Source organism: Rhamphochromis longiceps, linkage group LG3, assembly GCF_057381845.1.
Source record: "Rhamphochromis longiceps isolate RC_006_pf linkage group LG3, R_longiceps_female_GT1.1, whole genome shotgun sequence".
Taxonomy (NCBI): domain Eukaryota; kingdom Metazoa; phylum Chordata; class Actinopteri; order Cichliformes; family Cichlidae; genus Rhamphochromis; species Rhamphochromis longiceps.
In genome coordinates, this window is record NC_140559.1 from 19,359,300 (window position 1) to 19,373,879 (window position 14,580).

General features: G+C 42.6%; 1 protein-coding gene across 7 annotated transcripts in view; it reads right to left on the reverse strand.

The window, feature by feature from the left end:
- Nucleotides 1-7,262, reverse strand: part of LOC146673298 (uncharacterized) — a 32,642-nt gene extending 25,380 nt beyond the window's left edge. For 5 of the 7 annotated variants that reach the window (XM_085401725.1, XM_085401720.1, XM_085401721.1 and 2 more), the window contains exon 1: nt 7,082-7,262. The gene's annotated coding sequence lies outside the window, so the exon portion shown is untranslated. Of the gene's footprint in view, nt 1-3,689; nt 3,782-4,983; nt 6,002-7,081 lie in introns of those variants that run through there. The other 2 variants (XM_085401722.1, XM_085401723.1) reach the window with 2 other exon arrangements.
- Between the last annotated feature and the right edge of the window lie 7,318 nt (nt 7,263-14,580).

Sequence of the window (14,580 nt, forward strand, 5' to 3'; positions counted from 1 at the left end):
CAGCCGATCGTTTTCGCGATTAAAAAATGACTTTGTGCGGCAGTGTTCCCACCGCGAGCAGAACTCCGGTTCAAAAAGCACTGTTTTTGAACACTTTTATTTACTTAAGCATTTTTATGGGCTTACTTTGAAACAAAGTGCGATTGAATGATTATTGTTATGTGTTGCCTTGAATTCGGCTATGCTGTCTGTTAGACAGTTGTTTTTCTTTATTGTTGTTTTTGTATTGTTTGTAGCGAACGCTACTGGAATGTATAGATTAAGCTACGTAGCCAAGATGATTAATAATTTAACTGTTGTACATTGATTGATGATGATTTATGATTTGCATTATTACATAGACTTGCAGAAAAATATATTTGTTTTCCGGTAAACTGAATCGAACTTGATGTGCTAATGGACATTTTTCTGACCTACAGGTCAGGTTTTTTTTCCCCTTTGAATTGATCTTCTTCATATTGAAGTGGCGAGCCGGTAGGAACATTCTTTGTTTTCCCCCACTTAGCCGTCTTTGGATTATGGACATATTTCCCCATTGTATGCAGCTGGACCCTAAGGAGGAATACCTTAAAAGTGAACTTTAAAAAGAAAAGGACCAAAAAAAGGACTCTTAGCAAAAGGACTCTTGCACAGAAAAAAATCCCAGCATTGATTTATTATTTAATTGTGGACATTTACGTTGTGTGTTGTATTAATTATTTTGTTCCCTTTCCCCTATTTATTCAATATATTTTTGGTACAAGACATTGCAGTCTTTGGTCTCATCATTCACACCATCTAGGCTCCATAAAGAAGTATTTCTTCTGCGCATCAGTCAGTAAATTCATCCATTGACATAAACTAGTCCTTAAATAACTTTGCGTTACACAAACAAACATAGAATTGAGTGACTGTGGAGACATACGTGCTATGTAACGATTTGCTAACTCTTTCGCACAACTGTAGGGAAGCCTGCCTATGAAATGAATCAAACAAATCCAGACTGGTTACCAACGTTAAACATAGGGCACTCCGAAATCCGAACGTGAGGGTTAGGGTCAGGGTTAACAAGATACGTGAAGATATCGGGGTAGGACAGTGGTGGTAAGTACTCTGGGTCTTTACTCCACTGCCGTATTTCATTCGGAAGCAGACATCTGAAACACCCGGGGCTTAGCCCTAAAGGGTAGTATGGATGTGGGATTCTTTTTTTTTTCTTTTGTTTTTTTTTTGGGGGGGGGGGGGGGGGGGGGGGGGGGGTAGACATTACTGAAAGATTAATTGGAGCATAACTGAGCCACTGTGTGAGAGCTGAGCAGCAAAAGGAAATTAAGTGAGGGTAGAAATGACTGAAAGATTAATAGGCTTTATTATGAATTTTGTTCAAAAAGGAATGAATTCATATAGGAAAAAATATATATCACATATGCAGGACACCTTAAACTAGTATTTTAATTAAGCAGCAAGGCAGAACAAAGTTGGGGCTGCATCAAGACACGAGGACTAAACCCCAATTCAACCAGACCCAGAACTGATCCGGAATTAAAACAGGACTACAACAGTTCAAAATCAGGACTACTTAGGACTTAACCAAGACAGAACCAGAATCAGAACTAGATGATAGTAGCACTAAAAATCATCATAGACCCGCACTACACTTATTTTTTTAATTCTACCAAAAGTACACTATTTACATTCAGAAAAGTTTATGTAATTATTTAGCCTTCATAAGCCTGCATAACTTAATAAATATATAACTTGAAAAATAACAAACCTGAAAAGAAACACTAGGTACGAGATACACAAGTACCTATGATACGGATTTTGATAAACAACCATTTGACTAACATGTGTTTCTCACCTGCTCTTGTTCCCTTACTGTTCTGTCCTCATTCTCCTCTCTCTCCCTCTCTCTCCCTCTTTGTGCTGACAATCATCAAATATACAGTTGAAACCAGATATTTACATACTCTTCAGATCAAAACAGATACACTTTTTTAATTGTAACATCAAATCAGACTACCGTAATTGTCGGGCTATAAGCCGCTACTTTTTGCACAAGCTTTGAACCCTGCGGCTTTTAGTCAGGTGCGGCTTTTCTATGGATTGTCCATGATTTTTATCATATCGTAAGACAATTTGTTTTGTTTGTTCCGCTGTTGTACGGCACTACGTTGCCTGGCGGAAGGGCATGTGACTCCGCCACGGCCCTTCTGAGGGTGTTCGACTCCGACACTGACAACAAGGATTTCTTTGGTTTTGAAAGTGACAACGAAGGAAAGAAGCTGAGAGTGGATGACGTAGCCATCCTGAGCCTGTTCGTATCCGACACTGGAGAAGAGGAATTTGGTGGTTTTAGTGCGCAGGAAGAAGAGAAAGATGGTGGTGAATGACTGACTTTTCTTCTTGTTAAAGCTGTGTCACTGCACCTGAGCCTAAAAGGTAGTCCGAATCCATTTTTCTGGTGTGCTGTAGGTTATTGTTATGTACTACATTTGTTACTCATTTATGAAGCACAGCACATGTTTCGTACTTGTAATTACCGCTACTTGTTGTGGCGTGGGTGTGGTCCTTGGCCAGCTGCAGAGGAGGCGTGACGCAGTGAGCTCCCGGGGCGGCGCAGGGGCGGGGTGAACAGGTGTGCTGGGATCTGACAGTGATTGTGTCTCTTTATGTGTTGGCAGTGACAGACGGAGAAGGAACGTGACAGCAGAGAAAGAGAGCGCGGAGTACATGTGTCCACTACAACCCGAGCTTAATAAAAAGTTCTGCACTGTCAAAAGTCGCTCCGGCTGGTATTTCTTGGGTCCACCGTTACACTTGTACATATACCTAAAAAGTTATGCAAATATGTACCCATAACTTGTTTTTCAAAATATTAATAAAAGGGGTGTTTCTCCAAACAGCCATCTCTTTCCTGACAATTCGCTTTGTGCATATTCTCTTACATATGATAAGTCAACATTGAAACACCTGCGGCTTTTGGTCAGGTGCGGCTAATGTATGTACAAAACAGGATTTTCCCCTGATTGTAGCTTGTGCGGTTAATATTCAGGTGCGCTTTGTAGTCCGGAAAATACGGTAAATGTTTATTTTTTTAGATTGATAAATATAAAAAAACATATTTGTTAACTTTAAGAGTAAATAGAGAAACTATCTGTATTTCTTAATTTTAAATGGCACCAAATTGTATTCAAAATTGAGCCACACTTATGGAGCTCCACAATCCTTTTCCTGGTGTTTTGGTTGACATCTCTTAATTTTCCATTTCAAAGAAACAGGCTCTGTGTTTTGTCTTATATGCATCCACAGCTGTTCCACCAATTTACTCACATGGACTCTACTAACCTATCAGAAGCTTCTTCAGCGCAGAATGGAATCGTCTGGAGTTTTTTTTTATTAATTAACAATAAACTTAATGTATATGTACTCCTAAATTTGATGAAAGTGATTAAAATAGACAGCTCTGTCTCTCTTTATTCTGACATTTAACTAATTCAAAAGATATTTCAATATTTATTTATCTAAAACAAAATAAGTTTACTCTAAATTGATGTTGTACAGTAAAAAAAATGTTCTTGTGTTTTCCATAAAGTGTATGTAAATATCTGGTTTCAACTGTGAATATACTGCTGTGTATTGAAAGTCCTCTTGTTTTGCATAGATATACTGAACAACATACAAAGCACAATATATAAAATAACATCTACCTGAGTTTTTTCTTTGAAAGAAGCTCCTTATGTCCATTCTTGTATATCAGTGCATTACTGAAACAGATTTATTTAGCCGTGGAGGGAAACAACTGAAAATATGAAATAAACACACATAAGCTAAGACTCTCTAAAGAAACAGCATTGTTGTTGTTCAGCTTTTGTTGTTCACCAGCGCCTCTTCTTCTTGAGGACTCTGAGGAAGAACCACCTGTCCTCAGACATCCTGGTGAACTTCTATCGCTGCACCATCGAGAGCATCCTGACCAACTGTATAACAGTCTGGTACGGGAACTGCTCTGCCTCGGACCGGAAGGCGTTGCAGAGGGTCGTGAAAACTGCCCAGCGCATCGCCGGAGCACCACTTCCTGCCATAAAAGACATCTACAGGAAGCGGTGTCTGAAAAGGGCTGGGAAAATCATCAAAGACCCCAGTCACCCATCACATGGACTCTTCACCCTCCTGCCCTCTGGGAGGCGCCACAGGAGCCTCCGGACTAAGACCACCAGGTACCGGAACAGCTTCTTCCCCACAGCTGTCAGACTCCTGAACTCTGCCTCCTGACATCTGACCCACGTTAAACTCATGCACTGAACATACACACACCCACAATGGACAACTGTACCCTCAAACACACAATAATAACATGGAGTGAACCACCACTCACAACCACCAGCACTTTATATAGCCTCTGTAGAAACTATCTACACCCTCACTTATCTTAACTGCACTACTGTATAGCTCTGTGTAAATAATCATTCTGTACATTCGATAATCTTTAATCCTACAACTGTTTACAACTTGCATAGTTCCCATTTCTGTATAGCTGTATATCTCAGATTTCTGTAAAGTTATTTATTTCATATTCTGTATAGTTTTTCATATTTATATCCTGTTCATAGCCTGTACATAGCTTGTACTCACTACAGCCTGTACATACTTATAGTTATAGAATATTCACAACATACTTCATACCGTGTACATTATAACATACCATAATAGACCCATTTCTGTAATATACTTACATATCTATACTATTGCTAATATATATTGTAATATACCTATATCACTAAAGCACTTCTGGATGGATGCAAACTGCATTTCGTTGCCCTGTACCTGTGCATGTGCAATGACAATACAGTTGAATTCTATTCTTTTCATTTCGCCATTTGTTGATTAACTTGAAGAGCAAGTAACGTAATATTGGTCAAGTGATCAGTTTGATATCAATCTTTCGTGATACACCGTCATATTTAAAAAAAATTTTACGGTATGAATGATTTACTTTGGTACCTGGTCAATCTTCAGTTCTCCTCTGTCTGCCTAGCTCCGTTTCTCCAACAGCGCACTTGCAGTAGTGATGTGTCGGTCGCGAACGAAATGGCTCTTAGAGCCGGCTCTTTGGAGTGAACGACGCGAGCCGGCTCCTTATTGGGAGTCGGTTTTTTTTCTCTCTCTCTCTCCCTTGCACTTTTTTTCCGCGTCACTCCGCACGCGAGCCTTGTGCTTTGCACTGGAAAGAGGGGGGAGGGGCAGTAGTTACACTGGCAGTAGCACAGGAACAGAGCCGGAGGGAAACAGCCAGGGACATCAACGTCACATTAGAAGGGTATAGTAATCATCCAAAACTATATTCAGTTGCGGATGATAAAGGATTCAGAAAGTTTATTCATGCAGGCCCAAATGGCAGAGAATATGCATGTTCTTTTTGTTTTCATATTTTAATTTATATTTAATTGTGTTGTGGTTTGCAGTGTTTTGTGTTCTTTCACTTTAAATTTGTTTAAAAGGAAAAAAGCTGAAAATTTAAATAGTTAAAAGTTGAAATGGAAATAGTTGGTTTTTGTATTATATTATTTATTTATTACATTTTGTGTGGAGTGAATAAATAAAAGTATATTTACAGTGGCCCCTAGAGACAAAGCACGTAAAAACTCCAAAACACGTACAAAAGACAACAGAAGTGCTCCAGGATGCTCGGGCGCAGTGTTGAGCTTTTGTTACCTAGTGGCCACACAAGCCAGCAAGTACCAACGACCGGATTTGGTGTGTGGTAGTAACAGGTAAATGAACTTTTTTTTATTATTATTTGAATATATATGAGTGCTTGTGTATAAATACACAAACAATACACACATGCTTTCAATTGTGTAATTTAAGTGATCTAGGTAGCGGTTTTGAAAGTTCAGTTAACGCTAGAAATGTGTTTTGGAGTTTGTACATGTTTTGTCTCTAGGGGCCACCGCATATATTTATATATAAACATATATAAATAAAACCACTTCTTTTTTTACATTAGTAATTCCTTTTGTGCATAATTTTATATTATTGTTAATAATAAATTAATTAAAGCAACAAAACAACCTGAAGAGCCAGTTTGGAGCCGAAAGAGCAGACTCTTTTTAGTGAGCCGAGCTGAAAGAGCCGGAAATCCCATCACATCGTCACTGCGGGGCGATCGTGGCTCAAGAGTTGGGAGTTCGCCTTGTAATCGGAAGGTTGCCGGTTCGAGCCCCGGCTTGGAAAGTCTCGGTCATTGTGTCCTTGGGCAAGACACTTTACCCGTTGCCTACTGGTGGTGGTCAGAGGGCCCGGTGGCGCCAGTGTCGGCAGCCTCGCCTCTGTCAGTGCCCAGGGTGGCTGTGGCTACAATGTAGCTGCCATCACCAGTGTGTGGATGACTGGATATGTAAAGCGCTTTGGGGTCCTTAGGGACTAGTAAAGCGCTATATAAATACAGGCCAACAATCATGTTTTTGCGGTCCCACTTGCAGATACTCAAAAATTCAAACAAAGCTCATAAAAAAATAAACAGATGAATAAAAACAGTTTCTCTAAATACAGGCCATTTACCATTCACTAACTCGCAGGCAGTAGCTGCCCCGTCCTGCTTAGTGCCTGAGCTCAGATCATACCAATATTAGGGGGGATTTACGCACAGTCGTAAACACATACAAATCCTGATTTACAAGTACAAAATATTTATGATCACATTTTGAGCCCATACTTGAGCTTTGCCAGAAAATAGCGCGTCAGGCCAAAATCCTTTCCACGCCCACCCTTGTGACATCACGCTCCAAAGCCTCCTTCTCAGCAAGCTTCCACTACTCGCACCCTGGAGTTGCGCTCCCCCAGGCTTGTACCTGTGGCTTCATGTCCTGGGGTGGGGGTTGGTTGTTCTCCTGCCCTGCACCCCATCCTTTTGTTCATATTCCAAGACTATTTTTCTTTATGTATTCTTTCCCCCCAGCAACCGCCATATTATGATGTTGCAAGCAATCACAAACTCTACAGTGTGTCTAACTCCAATGTCTACCAAGCAATCTATTATTCTCAACAGAGCTAAACTCAGCATAAACTGAACCCACATTAAAGTTAGCTCGATGCTTACCTTTAGACGAGCCCACAAACCGAGAGAAACTCCGTGATGAAGCTGGAACACTTTCCAAACACAGGAAACAGATCAGGGAGCAGAGACCCACGTTGTTCCTGTAAGTTTACTACTTTACTCCCGTTTCATGAAAAAGCAGCTCGCTCTGCTCGAATCCTCTCCTACACACACACTTTGCTCCGCCCCCTTTACCCGGCTCCGCTGTGATTTGTTGCTGTGCGGTCACGTGACTCAGCTGCACAACGTAACCCAGTGGAGTGTTATTTCAAAAGTAGCGCCAATCTCCTTTTCCTAAACTCTTTTCCTTGGCCTCGATGAAAACGTCATCGTGGGGAGGACAACTGCTGAGAAGTCAGGAAAAGAGAGGAGCGGTGCTGAGAATTGGAACAGCCTTACGCTCGTCTCTCTGTAACAACGTGACACCGGATGTCCGCCTGTTGAAACTACATTGTGCAGAAGATGGACTACAAAACAAACATCTTACTTCGTCACAATGTGTTCTAACCCTGTTGTTTTATGGAGGTTATATAAACAGGAACAGCCTGTTAAAAATATTGCTTCATTATTGAGTTTGAATTTTAAAGAAGAACAAACAGTTAGGGTCAGATTTACTAACATCTGCAGCAGGTCAAACACGTCTTTTGATGTTAAAGAGCTGCTAGGTTTACTGAAGAGACTGTCCTAAAACTCTCCAGTCAGTCCTCAAGCTGTGTTTTGAGGTGAGCCCCACTTATTTTTACTTATTTATAGCACAGCAAAGAGTCAGCTGTTCACAGATGCTCTCCAGCTGATTTTTACTGAACTGAAGTGGCTTCTTCATAGAGAGATTAAAGCACACTGTTAGTAGATCATCCTGTAATTGTGACATCACAATAATTTGCCTCACTTTACAAATCTGTAACTTCTATAACATATAAAATTAAATATATAATACAATAAGTACTTTGTGAAGGACTTTGCTGACATCTTGGCTGAATACATGCCAAAATATGATTGTGTTCCTATTGTTGGGGGCTTTGATATTCATGTGTGTTGTCCTGATATGCCCATTGCAAAGGGCTTTTAAGGCCTTACTGATTCTTTTAATGTGGTGCAATGTGTGACCTGTCCCACACATGAATGTGGACACACACTTGATCTTGTTTTATCTCATGTTTTGTTTTGGTTTTTTTTGTTTTGTTTTTAATGTAGAGATTTGTGATGCTGTGTTTTCTGACCACAGTCCTGTGATGGTTGAAGTTCCTCTTGCCTGTACCTCAGTTAAACCTCACGCTGCTGCTCGGCGCTGACGAGTTTTTAACTCCTCCCTTGCTGAGCAGTTTTCATCAGTTTTAACCAGAACTGCAAAATCCCAGATTTTTAATGCAGCCAGAACTGAGCTCATGATTTTATTCCACCTGCCAGACTGCTTTGGACTGCTTTGCACATGTCTTAATTAAAATCCAGCCATTCTAAAACTAAATCTGAGCCCTGGCTGAACGACACGACCCGAGCTGTAAGACACGAGTGCCGTCGAGCTGAGCACATATTCAGATGTAGCCCCCAAATTTTTACACACTGTAGTCAAACACCTGTTTAAAAAAAACCTGTTCTCGATCTTACGATTCTTGCAAATTACAGGCCTTTCTTCTAACTACCTTTTCTTTCCAAAATTCTTGAAAAGAGAGTTGACAGTCAATGAATGACCTTCCTGAAAAAGCAAAATGTTTTACACGTTTTCAAATTTGGTTTTAAACCCTTTCATAGGCAGCACGGTGGCACGGTGGTTAGCACTGTTGCCGCACAGCAAGAAGGTCCTGAGTTCAATTCCACCATCAGGCCGGGGTCTTTCTGTGTGGAGTTTGCATGTTCTCCCCGTGTTTGCGTGGGTTCCCTCCGGGTACTCCGGCTTCCTCCCACCGTCCAAAGACATGCAGCTTGTGGGGATAAGTTAATTGGAAAATCTAAATTGCCACTAGGTGTGAATGTGCGAGTGAATGTGAGTGTGAATGGTTGTCTGTCCTTGTGTGTTGGCCCTGCGACAGACTGGCGACCTGTCCAGGGTGTACCCCGCCTCTCGCCCTGTGACAGCTGGGATAGGCTCCAGCGTCCCCGCGACCCTGAAAAGGATAAGCGAATGGATGGATGGACCCTTTCATAGCACTGAATCAGCCATTTTAAAAGTTTTTAATGACATATTTTTAGCCACTGATGCTGGGGACTGTGTTGTTCTTGTACTTTTAGATTTGACAGTTGCATTTGATACTGTGGATCATGCATTTTACTCTGTCATTTGGAGCACTGGGTGGGCACTTGAGTGGTTCAGGTCCTACTTGGCGGGGCAAACATTTTGTGTCAGTCTCTGTGACCATGTGTCGTCCTCCGCTCCTCTCTTGTGTGGTGTCCCACAGAGCTCAGTTCTAGGCCCCCTTCTCTTTTCTTTGTATCTGCTCTCTCTTGGATCTATACTGAGAAAACACAGCATTGCATTTCACTTCTATGCTGATGACTGTCAGATATATGTCCCTCTACATAAAAAAGGCACATATTCCATACAACCATTACTTCAGTGTCTTGATGACATTAAGGCTTGGATGTCTCTTAACTTTTTAAAATTCAATGATAAAAAGACTGAGGTGATGATTTTTGGTGGCCCCACTGAGATGCCAAATGTATATTTAGATTCCTTGGCTCGGTATGTTAAGCCAACTGTCACAAACCTGCTGGTCAAAGTGGACTGTAATGAGAAAAGATGACATTATATGCCACTGTAAATGCACTGCCTAATTGTTACCTCTCCCCACTGCCTTCAGTGGCAGGCAGCAGGAAATTTTAAGTTACAAATCAATATTGTCTGCATGGACAGATATTCCACATTCCATATATCATCATTCAGGTCCTGCATCAATACATTTCCATATTTTTATATCTATAAAAAAAGCTGACACTTGCTAGACTCTATCAAAGGTGTGAGCATCACAGCAGATGCCTTTGTGTCGAAGTAGCTAGAATAGAATAGAATAGAATAGAATAGAATAGAAAACTTTATTTGTCAATTTCTTCAAATGTACTTGCCATACAAAGGAATTGAAATTACGTTTCACTCTGTCCCATGCGTAGACATTGACAACAATAAAGTGCAGATGCACAACAGCTGAGGATAAAACACAGAAAAACACGAAGTTGATTTTCCTGGCCTGGGATTTTATAAAAATATTCAGCAGTACATCGAAAACGAAAGAAAACCATTAATCAACATATGAACCTTAGCTGATGCTGCTGAAGTGAAGCAGAGCAAAGTTACAGAGGTTTTATTAGAGACACAGCTAAGCGTTTTAAAATTTCGCATAATTTTAAAAAGTTTGAATTTGTTCAGTAGCCTATTGAACAGCAGAAATGAGACTTTCTTTTCAGAATTAGGTAAAAGGGAAAAAACAGTGGCTGACAGCGCTGTAAACAACGGTAGACTTGTGCGTAATAAACAAGTGAATAATGCAGAAAACTGATTTTTTTGACGGGAAACTGTTCTTGAAGTACACATAGACAGAAAGACAGAGAGAGAGGGAGAGAGCTGTGCATGAAGTGTGATTTTATTGTTGTGGAAGTAAAACAGCAAAAGTTCATGACGATGTTTATGTGAAGGGTTGGATCTTCTTTAGCTGCTGGTTTAGTCAATATTGTTTGGAGAGAGACAAAACCTGCAGCTTCAGAATCTAGTGGAAAAAGGCCGTGAACTCAAAGCACGGATCAGCGGGCTGTCGGCTTTCAGCCCCGACCGTGTCCGTGCTGTCGTGAGAGAAAGGCGACATCTCGCTGATTCTGATCCGTCCGTTGTTCCACGCTTTGTGTTTACGTCTTTGTGCAGAATCGTGTTCCTGCTCTCATTTACTATTTCAGCTGTTTGGTTGTTGTTATTTGTTGAAATTTTCTGAGGTTTAACCTGAAATTCTGGCATTTTGGTCAAAATAAATTTGTATTAAAAAATCATTTCAGGATTTTAATGAATCGATATTACATTATCCAAGCTAGAACCGATTTTAATCGATAAATCGATAATTAAAAACCCACCCCTATACATAACTTTGTGGACATGTAGCCAACAGTAATGTTATAACGTTCTTTGCAGATATATAAGTGATCTAAAATTTAATACTTGCTTTTAAAAGTTTATTCTTTGGCCACCACGCTTCAGCCATCTGCTGGGGTTTTTTCTTTTTTGAAAAAAATAGCCACAGCCACCACTGCGCTATGAATTCTGGCCTATGTTGGGACATAATCAGCCTTCAAATGGGGCCTCGAGGGATGCAGACGAAGTATAGATAGATAATATAAGTGTAGATACTTACATGAAAACAAACATAATAACTTCATACTGTCACTGGGTTTAAACTAAAGGAGTGTTCACAAGAAATCATCAGTATCAAACTGTGACAATAAAAAAATGTTCATTAAAGCAATCAAGAATGAGTTTGATGTGAATCTTTGGTAATGCATGGGGGAAGCTCTGTGCCAATTTTATCAACAGCTACGGATTTTATCCTTTTCTGGATGCAATACCTTGGCCTCCAGTAACACTATATGGAATCTTAGAGTCATTTTGACCAGGATTTCTCCTTTAATGGAAATATTAAGCAACTATTTATGACTGCTTTCTTTCATTGCTGCAATATCTTGAAAATCAGAAATATCCTGTCCCAGAGTGATGCTGAAAAACTCGTTCATGCATTTATTTCTTCTTGTCGGGAATATTGTAATTCATTATTATCAGGATGTTCTTTTTTGCTTTGGGACACAGGCAGGATGCGATGGCTGCTGTTTTATCCATGTGTGGATGCACATACCCAGCTCCCAAATTGTACCCAAATACTGTACGTCCCTCCATCCAACCACACACTTTAGGGACTGTGACCACCCACTGCACATGCTCCACCGTGGTATCACTATGAATGACAACATCATCCAGGTAGCAAACAGCATATGCAGTGTGAGGACGCAGCTATCGCTACAGCAGGTGCTGAAAAATGCCCGAGTCTTCAAACAAACCTAACAGAAGCGTGATGAATGGTACAAACCCTGCACTCACTTCTTAATTACCTGGAAGCACCTTAAAGACAACCGGCCCCTCTCAACTGCGACAAATCATCTGGAGAAAAGGTAAGCATAGGAGACCAAACACTGAGGAACAAATCCTCATTTCATCCTATGATAACAGCATTTTCACCATTTCAGCCAATTCCTTTTGCACAATTTGTCTCTTGTGCTTAGGCAACCTGTAGGGCCATGAACGCACTTTCCAGGCTGCGTTTCAAATTGGTGCTGCATGAGAGTCTTGCAGATGATCGGGGGATGACCACATCTGCAAACTACTGTTGCAATGCAGGAACATCTGCTTTATTGGAACGTGTGAGATGCTAATCACAATGCATCTTAAACACACTCATGTTAAAACTTCATGCCCACATCTTGTTTTTAAGAAAAATTAATCATCTTTTCCTTGAAGATCATTTCAGAGTTTTTAATGAGCTGCAGGAACCGTGCCGAGAGCAGCCAAGTCTCCTCCTCGGATAAACCTCCACATGTACCACTAAAAACATTTAAATTAGTTTGAATCGGAAATCATGGCTCAAACTACTTGCTGTGAGACCATTTCTTTATTTTTCACACCAAACTGTTTAATAAACTTTACACAGAGTTCATCAATTATAACTGATGCTTTAACAGTATCAGGATTTCATAATGCAAACTTCAAATCAAAAGGCAAACAGCTGCAGAACATGTGGATCAAAATGAATTCATTAAAAAAAACAACGTGGTGGGGTTGGGTGGACTGTCCAGGGCTCTGTGGAGCCGGGGGGCGCTACTGCACTGGGCCCCGGTCTGATGGGCCTGGGCCCCCCTTCCCTGGCGGGTCGCGGAGGGTGGGAGTGCCTACTGGGGTCAGCGGGGGAGCTGGCCCCAGGGAGGGGTTACCTGCCCCTCCCTTCCTTCCCTCCCCATCTCCAGCTGCCTCCCTCTTCCCGCTCCTCCACAACCACCCACACATGCAGGGCCTTGGAGTGGGGGTATGTCACCAGGGTGCAGAGGAGGCTACCCCCCCCCCCCCCCCCCCCCCCGTCCCCTTCTGGCTGCCTCTGCCTCAATTTTATCCCACAACTTAGACATTCACATTATTCACACTCTCATTACACATACATATAGGATCTTGGGGTTGGGCACAATCACGGAGTCCAAATCACCATCAGGGTGTATATCTCACCCCTGACGTCGTTGCCCACCTCTCAATTTTAAATACACTTAGTCATTGAGGGTTAGCAGGAGGGACTATGCGCTTACCTGCTGCTCCTTGGCAGGTAGCTCCATGCCCTCCTGGGTTTTAATTGCACCTTAGAACACATATGCATCAACACTACAATGAGCGGGTGGAGGGAGGTTTGGAGTCTTCTCCCACCCCATTCTCTGCGGCCTGCTGGAGCGGGAGGGCTAGTAGGAGGAGTTGGCCGTCCGACTGCGGTCTGGGGTGTGGGGCCTCCCTGCTGCTGCGGAGTCGGGGTGGTCTGCCTCTCCCCACCGCAGGGAAAAGGGTAACACCACCTGGGTCTGGGTGCAATTCCCCCCTCCAGGGGCAAGGGTACCTAGACCCGGTTTGTAGAGTACGCTTGGGGAGTGTGATTGTGTGTACAGCGTCTCTTTATGTCTGTCTCCACGTTGGTTGAGTGTGGAGTGAGTGCATATGAGAGCATGAGGGTGGGAATGGATGTTTGTGTCTGTGTGTGCCTGTATGTCTGTGTCTATATGTCAGGTTGGGTATCAGACGCCACCTCTCTGGGGACACCTCAGGCCCTCCAAGGTTTGGAGGCCTATCTCCACCCACCACCACTTCCCCTGCCGGTGGCGGACTCCCTCAGGTGTCGGTGTGTTGGTGGTTCTTTGTGTCTGGGGGTGGGCGTCCGGGTGCACACCGGCTCACTCCTTGGCGGCCGCTTGTCGGGGCCTGGGGCCTGGGGCTCGCTCGGGCCCCTTTGGAGGTGGGGTGCCCCCGGCCTCTCGGCCTAGGGCTCGGTCACTCAGGCGCAGCTGGGGGCCGGCGGAGCTCACGGGCGCGTCACTGCAACTCCCCCTGACTTCTGCTCCGCGGCTGCTGGGCGAGCCCTCATCTGGGACTCTCCTCAGCTCTTACTGGGACAGTGGCGCGGCTGCCCCTCTGTTGGTCTTCCATGGTCTCTTGTGTTCTGGGGGCCTCTGGATGTCTGGAGTTTTGATCTCCTCCATACCCGCTTCACACCCTGGAGGACGGGGCTGTGGCCCCCCCACACTCCCTAGCAGATCATTACATGGAGAAACCTTTGGAATGCAAGCATGCTGATCCACACAGGTATGCACACATGGGTATTCACAGACGCGGACTAAAGCTTTCTTGGCTGCTGCCTCAAAGCACACTGTGCGCTGTCTATCTTGCGTGCTGCACAATATCGTTTATTACTTAGTAAAAAAAAAAAAAAAAAAAAAAAAAAAAAAAAAAA